The following is a 7850-nucleotide window of genomic DNA, read 5'->3' as shown; positions in this document are numbered from 1 at the left end:
TTCTCCTCCGGGGAGGCACCAGGGATGGGCGTGGTCAGGTCCAGGTGCAGAAATTCCTTCAGGAGCTTGTCCACCTCGTTGTTGCTACCCTCCACCACCTCGTAGGCTTCCATGCAGCTCACCACGGCCACCAGCTTCTGCCGCTCCTGTCACTGCCGCATGCACGCGTTCACGTGGTGGATGAAGTGCTCCATGGAGCTGATCATGGTGATGACGGCCTCTTTGGCACGCAGCTCGTCCATCTTCCTCAGCACCGACTTGAGCAGCAACGGGTACTTCGTGAGCCGCTGATGGGGCTTGGCGAGCCTGTCGCTCAGCTTCAGCCGCTGGCACTGCTGGTCTTCTCGGCCCACGTCATGTAGGCCCGGAAGAGGTCGTTGTCGTGCAGCAGGCTGCGCATGTACTCCATGCAGCCCTCCTCCATGCAGTATCGGATGTAGGGCTTGAAGAGGGAGCCGAACATATTGAAGCCTTTGAGGAGGTCGCCGGGCTGTAGCAGCACCTGCGTGTGCCTTGCCTTCTCCACCATCCAAGCCATCACGCTGCCCCACACCCATCGGTGCAGATGCGCAATCTCAGGGATGTTGCTGAACAGGAGCAGGGTGTGGAGGTGTCGGGACTCCTCCCCAGAGCGACCCTTCTCCCAGGAGTCCCCGCTTCTCCATTCACCCTCTTGGCCAGCGGGGAGTGCCCTCAGTGGGTCCGCTGCTCTGGGCACTGGGGAGGAGGACACTGTGGAGGGCGAGGCCCTGAAGCAGGAGGAGGCCGCGAGGAGCCCAGGACTCATGGTGCCCCACCGCCACCCGGAGTCCCGCTGGGGCCTGCACCCAGGAGTGCCATGGCTGTGGCAGGGCCACCAGCTGGGCTTGGAGGTGAGTCCTCCTGGCACAGGCCCAGTGGCCTGCCTGGTGTGGGTGGGGATTTTGGGTCACTTTGAGGGAGGCTCCGACCTTTCTCTGCTCCTCTCCTGGTGGAGCAGCGGGACTCTGGCGCTGTGGTCAGAGGAGCTGCCTCCCAGCCCCCAGGCCACTTCTCAGAGTCAGAAATTGCCCGCCCTGCACACAGCAGGCCCAGATCCTGACGCTGGGGTGAGGGACGGCTGGGAAACGCGCTGCTGCCGCCCTGCCCCATACACGACAGGCCTGAATCCCGTGCTGGGGCAGGCCAGTGGCTCAGGATTGCGCTGGCAGCTGCAGGAGGCTGGCCTCAGATTTGGACTTGAGCAGGTGGGGCAGGTGGGGCAGCAGCTGGACAGGGGTGCGGCAGCGGAGGCGGGGCGAGCGTGGGGGTGGAGGGGCCTGTGGTAAATCTAGGGGCCAGCGAGCTGGCTCCGCCACAGAGGGTGGGGTCGCAAAGTCTTGCAAAGAGGTGGGGGAGAGGGTGCCATAGGCGGAGTCCATGGAACAGGAGCGGCTGTCCCCTGGGCCCAGGACCAGCAGTTCACTGGTCGGTGTGACAGATGAGGCTGTGGTACTGATGGACATCTCATCTGACTGGGAGCTTAAGGGGCCGCCCTCGAACTTGGGAGAGGAGAGCATCTCCCCAGCCTCCAGCACCACCATGGCCAGGGTCTCTGTGGAGCCATCCCAGGTGCAGTGCTGGGAGTCCAGGCTATTGCTGCTTTTGCGCAGGACGGTGGGGGAGCTGGCGGTGGAAGTGCTACTCTCCCCACCCTTCTCTTCCTCCTCCAGGCTCTGCAGGTGCTGCTGGCTGCCCGCGTGCTCCTGCTCACGCAGCTGCTGCAACTGGTTCTGGGCATTGTAAATGGAGTCCACCCAGCCCCGGCACAGAGCCTGCCCGCTGGCCTGGAACATGTAGGCCTCCATGGCGCTGTAGAACTCGTTCAGGTAGATGAGGAGAAAGGAGCCAGGGTCCTGCAGCTCCCGGCACACGATCTTGTCCACTAACAGCGGTGGCCTGATGACCTTGATCCTCTCAGCCTTCTTCACTGCCTTGGTCACTAAGAGCAGGTCCATGAAGAGGAAGCAGTACACATGCATCTTGCTGTCCTTTCCCTCCTTCATCCTCAGGCTGCCCTCCAACAGCAGCTGACACTTCTCCTCTGGGGAGGCACCAGGGATGGGCGCGGTCAGGTCCAGGTGCAGAAATTCCTTCAGGAGCTTGCTACCCTCCACCACCTCATAGGCGTCGATGGGGCTCACCACGGCTGCCAGCTGCCCCAGACCTAACACCTCTAGCCAAGGAGTTAGGACCGGGCAGAGGACCCCCAGCTCCCTATGATTGCCAACTCCACCCCTGCTCATTATCGCTGGCTCTGCCCATGCCCAGGCCTAACGCCTCTGGCAGAAGCATTAGGCCTGGGCAGGGGCCCCCCAGCTCCCCACGATCTCCTGCTCCGCCCCTGTCTAGGCCTAACGCCTCTGGCAGAAGCATTAGGCCTGGGCAGGGGCCCCCCAGCTCCCCACGATCTCCTGCTCCGCCCCTGTCTAGGCCTAACGCCTCTGGCAGAAGCATTAGGCATGGACAGGGGACCCCCCCAGCTCCCCCCATCACTGACTCCGCCCCTGCTCCCAGAAATTGCTGGTTCCCCCCTTGCCCCGGCCTAAAATGCCTCTGGCCAAGGCATTAGGCCTGGGCAGGGGACCCCCAGTTGCCCATGATCACTGACTCTGCCCCTGCTCCTCGCAATTGCCGGCTCTGCACCTGCTCATGCCTAATGCCTCTGACCAAGGCATTAAACCTGGGCAGAGGACCCCCAGCTCCCACCATCACCTTGGCCCCTACCCAGACCTAATACCTCTGGCCAAGGCATTAGGCCTGGGCAGGGGACCCCCAGCTCCCCTTGATCTCCCGCTCTGCCCCTGCCTAGGTCTAATGCCTCTGACCTAGGCGTTAGGCCTGGGCAGGGGACCCTCAGCTCCCATTGCTGGCTCCGCCCCTGCTTCCCGTGATCACTGGCCAGGGGCGGGCAAAAGCACCCGGTTATCCTATCACAGGGCAGGGCAAAGGCGGCCCCCAGGGCTGCCTTTGCCCTGCTCCCTGGCTCTTGGCTGCCTCCTCAGTTTCCGATCACCGGCAGCGGCAGGCGGCTTCTTCCATCCTTCCCCTTTCGCCTCTCAGCATTGCGCCTACGTATGCAAATTAATCACCATCTTTGTTGGCAGTTAATTTGCATATCACCCTGATTAGCCAATGGGAAAGGTAGCGAAGTTATGGTTAATTACCATGTTTGTCTATTATTAGATAAGATAGTCTTTTGAATAATAGTAACAAAGTTATACTTGCTGAAACCGGTTTGGCTCAGTGGATAGAGCGTCGGCCTGTGGACTGAAAGGTCCCAGGTTCGATTCCGGTCAAGGGCATGTACCTGGGTTGCGGGCACATCCCCAGTAGGAGATGTGCAGGAGGCAGCTGATCGATGTCTCTCTCTCATCGGTGTTTCTAACTCTCTATCTCTCTCCCTTCCTCTCTGTAAAAAATCAATAAAATATATTTTTAAAAAGTTATACTTATTGAGCATTAATATCTGACAATGTTTCAGTTACCTACTGCTTAGTAACAACCACCCCAAAATATAGTGGCTTAAAGTAACATTATTTCTCAAAATTCTGAATATTGGATGGGCAGTCCTTCTGCTGGTCTTGCCCAGAATTTTCTATATGATTGTGTTCCGTAGGAGGTAAACTACTCTCAGAAGAAGCTCTTGGCCAGGGCATCTGATTTCTCCATGAGGGTAACTTGGGCTTCTTCATAGTATGGCAGTCTCCAGCATTCCTAGGGGGATCATTTCAACAGCAAAGAAATCAGAACTGCCAGTCTTATTAAAACTTGGGCTTTGAAGTCTCAAAATGTCATTTTTAGTGTATTCTGTCCACTATAAGGAAGTCATATTTAAAATTTCCTCAGTTGATTACAATACTTGCTGGAGGTCATTCCTATGATTAGATTTCAGTCAATTCCTACTATACATTCATATGTCAATACAGTGTATTCTTAATGGGAGGAGGGGAGCATTTTGAGTTCAGTAAGTGTGGATATTACTTGGAAGTATAGTTAATGAGTGTGTCAGCCAAACTAATAATTTCCACAGCAATAGCCAAACATGCCACTTGTATTCATCCAGAATTTTTAAATGTGTTCATGAAAATTTTAGAAACTGGAGAAAAAGAAGGCACCAGACCAGCCAGATCCAAAGGGGCGGAGTGGGGGGGGGCAGGTAGGGAAGAGACCATACTGCTTGTGTGAGGAGCAGACCTTGCTCCTTCAGATTACCGCTTGTTCCGATTGATGGCACATGCACTTTCTGAGCAGCACTTCAAAATGTACAAAGAAGTGGAAAATTTGGTCTCTGAATGGTTTGCCTCAAAACAAGAAAAGTTCTATTGGGATGGTATCCACAAATTACCTGAAAGATGGGGGAAATGTGTAGCTAGAGATGGACATTACTTTGAATAAAACATTTTTGATGTTTCTCTTGAAATTATCGTGTTTTCTTTTATTATAACATCTGCATTATTAACTGGTGCACCTAGTAAGTTCTTTGGTTTATCTCTTCCAGTCCCCCTAACGCCACATTGAGGTATGTCAGTCTATTCCATGCCTCCCTGCTTTTGGTTTTATTTTGTTGGTGAATTCATTTTGTTTATTAGATTCCACAAATAAGTGAGATCATGTGATATTGTCTTTCTCAGTTTGGCTTATTTCACTTAGCATAATATTTTCCAAGTCCAACCATGCTGTCCCAAAGGGTAAGAGATCTCTCTTTTTTACAGCTGGGTTGAATTAATTAATTAATAAAAGTAATCTAAACTCACTTCAGCCAGCCAAGCTCTGTGATTTACTGCACTCTCTACCTTGGTAATATTTCTGAGTATTAAAATGGAATAGCAAGTTTTTAACCTTCCCAAGGCAATGGTAGGATGAGAGGCTTAAAAGGTAGGGTACTGCCTACTCTTCTCCCCACCTTTGAATTCTAATGGTGAAATGTATTTTAGAACTGGTGGGAGCCTCCTTTGCCTCATGAGAAAACCTCTTTACCCTCTCCTCAATAGAAATTCTCTTTATTCTATAGCCAGGACGACTTTTCATAGTGGTGCTAACGGAGATAGTAGAGAAAATCTCCAAAATATCAGTATCTTATCAGAGAATGAGTGCCTCGGAGAGAAAAGTGATTAGGAGTAGAAAAAGAGAGAACTTCCATGTACAACATGACCGGCTTTTATTCCATTTGCTTACGAACATATATTCCAGGGACAGCTGCATTCCTTTGGCTTCTGGTCTAAGCTAAAAGTCAACAAAGTCTAATCAAGGAGAGATGTTCCTGGTAATTAAATAATGAATGGGATTTTGCTATGGTCTATATTAAATTAATTTATTTCTAGAGCAAATGAGTCTACTTCCTGGCTACCTCATTTTCATAATCTAGGCAATGGAAAAAGGAGGCAATAGAAAAAAATGTCATCTCTAAATTCTACTGCAATTCCTGGTGGTTCGCATGTATGTTCTGGCTCCTTTTTAAAGAGTCCAGGCCAGAATTCCCCTCAAGTTGGGTTTGTCTGATTGTTTCTCACAATTAGATTCAGATGAAACATTTTTTAGTGGAAATTCTATATATATGATAACGTGTGATATGTTATGTCATTTTGTTCTCTATCTCCATTTCCACCCCCACTACACACACACTTTAGAAACAGATAATACTCACACAGCTCTATAAGGCTAAGCCTGCTCCTATAAATAGACAACTTTTATTCTTTTATAGTCTGACTAGGCCAGATATTCAAAGGTTTTGTTTATTTCTGAATAAGCAAATATCTGGGCTCACCATTGACTTACCTTTTTCAATTAAACCCCATAACTTTTGGCTAAAGATCCTGGACATGTTCTCCATAAAGATTCCAATTTGTTTGGAAGAATTGCCCAAGGGTTGCACAGAGGGAAATGTTAGACAAGGAAAGAAAGATACAAGGACAAATGAACATTCTCAACATAGAGCATGTTTAATAGAGCAATGTCATGTGCTTTCATTCATTCAACAAATAATTTTGAGCCAAGCACCGTTCTAAATGCTGGTCTATGGCCGTGAACTAAACTAACAAGCCATACTTCTACTCTAACAAAAATTTTGCCTCTTTTTGAAAAAAAAAAAGTAAATGTTTGTGAAGGATTAAAAGATATTTCCTTTGGAAATTAATCATTGCTATTTCTGTATTTAGAGAGATAAATAAGTACCTAGGGAAAAATCCTTCTGGTAAGAGACATGCCAGAATGTTGAGGCTGGTTGTCTTTCCCCATGGAAAGCAGTGGTTTCAGTGTTTACACTTGTCTGAAAGGCATTTTTCTGTGTTTCCCATGCACTATAGTGTTTCTGGGTAGCCATAAACTTTCATTAGTTTTGTTACCTGAAAAATTGAATTCCTGCTCTCAAGAGCTCTATCCTGGGCAAGATTTCCAAAGCCCAGGTGCTCTGGCCTGAGGCTTAGTGGTATGCAGAAAAGGAACCCCCAGTGTCACACAGGTGGGTGTGGTGGGGGCACCAGGGCTGGCTTTGAAACCAAAGCTTCCTCTGGAAATCCTGTGAGAGAGGAGGGACAGGAAGGGTGCAGAGAGGGGCAAACACTCAAGGTCTAGTCTAGGTGAATACCATAAAGTTGCCACTTTTTATCCATTTGACTATGAGTTGGTATCTTTATCTTTAATTTTCTTGAACAACTAAAGGCATAAAGGTACCCTACTTTAGCTATGTATTTACTCATTTTCTGAGCAAATTATAGTATGGACTAACCACATTACCTCTAGGGGGTTCCCTATACCCTCCAAGTCAGTAGACTAAAAGAGAGCTGATGAAGGCCCGAGTTAGCATGTCTGGAGAAATTTCAAGTATGTGTCTTCATCAAGTATAAAGGGAGCTGATATGAAATGAGGAGAGTCAGTAAGGAGATCATTGATTTGAACTGTTACATTATCTCTGACAGAATCTCAGTCAATGAATGTGCCTGGAGGAAATACACTGAGCACCCACATTGTGCCCAGCCCCAAGCTGGGTGCTGGGTGTATAGTGCTAGGGCATGTGCACTGCCCTCATGGAACTTCCCTTCCAGGAAAGGGGCCAGAGAGTGCATGGGTACAATGTAAATTAGGGATTAAAAATGTGTTAAATATTGGAACCAAGTAGAGAGTGACAGACAGTTATGAACAAGGAACTACTGAGAACAGTCAGGAGGGCCTCTGAGATCAGACCATAAAGGTGAGAGGACTGTTAAAGGATGAGAATGCATCTGCATTTGTAAGTCCCCCAGGAACTGTAGTACAGTTTAGGGACAAGCTTTGTGTCTTCAGAAACATCCAGATTTTGCCTTGTATTTCCATTTTCTAGATTCTAAAAGTGAGCTGTCCAGGAAGTTATTTCTTTTACTCTAGAAATTTTAAAAGTTGGGGAAGGGGAGAATAAATACTGTTTTAAACTCAGATTAGTACCATTTTTTTACAAGTGTTAAATACCCTATATTTGATATTTTACATAAGCCACACTAAAATACCTTTCTTTCAGTAAAAGGCAACAGTTTAGAACAGGGAATTTTAATTAAATTGGCATAATTGGGACCAAAAAGATAAAATGGTCACTGCCAGCTTATCTGCAGCCCTTGCTTTTTAAAAATTTTTTTAAAAAATAGTTCTTTATTATTGAAAGTATTACGTATGTCCTCTTCCCCGGCTTGAGCTAGATCTGCTCCAGCTCCTAAGAACTGCACCTCCCCGAGGGTGGTGGGCCCTCTTGGGGACCTGCGGGACATTTCTGTGGCAGACAAATTCCCCTTTACTTGCAGTTTGCTAACAAGACCAGACTACATGACCAACACTAGTGGACATTGCCCGGAAGAGGGTTGTGG

Source organism: Myotis davidii, unplaced genomic scaffold (assembly GCF_000327345.1).
Source record: "Myotis davidii unplaced genomic scaffold, ASM32734v1 scaffold766, whole genome shotgun sequence".
NCBI classification, from domain to species: domain Eukaryota; kingdom Metazoa; phylum Chordata; class Mammalia; order Chiroptera; family Vespertilionidae; genus Myotis; species Myotis davidii.
The sequence above is the reverse complement of the archived record's forward strand: the minus strand, read 5'-3'. Positions refer to the sequence as shown.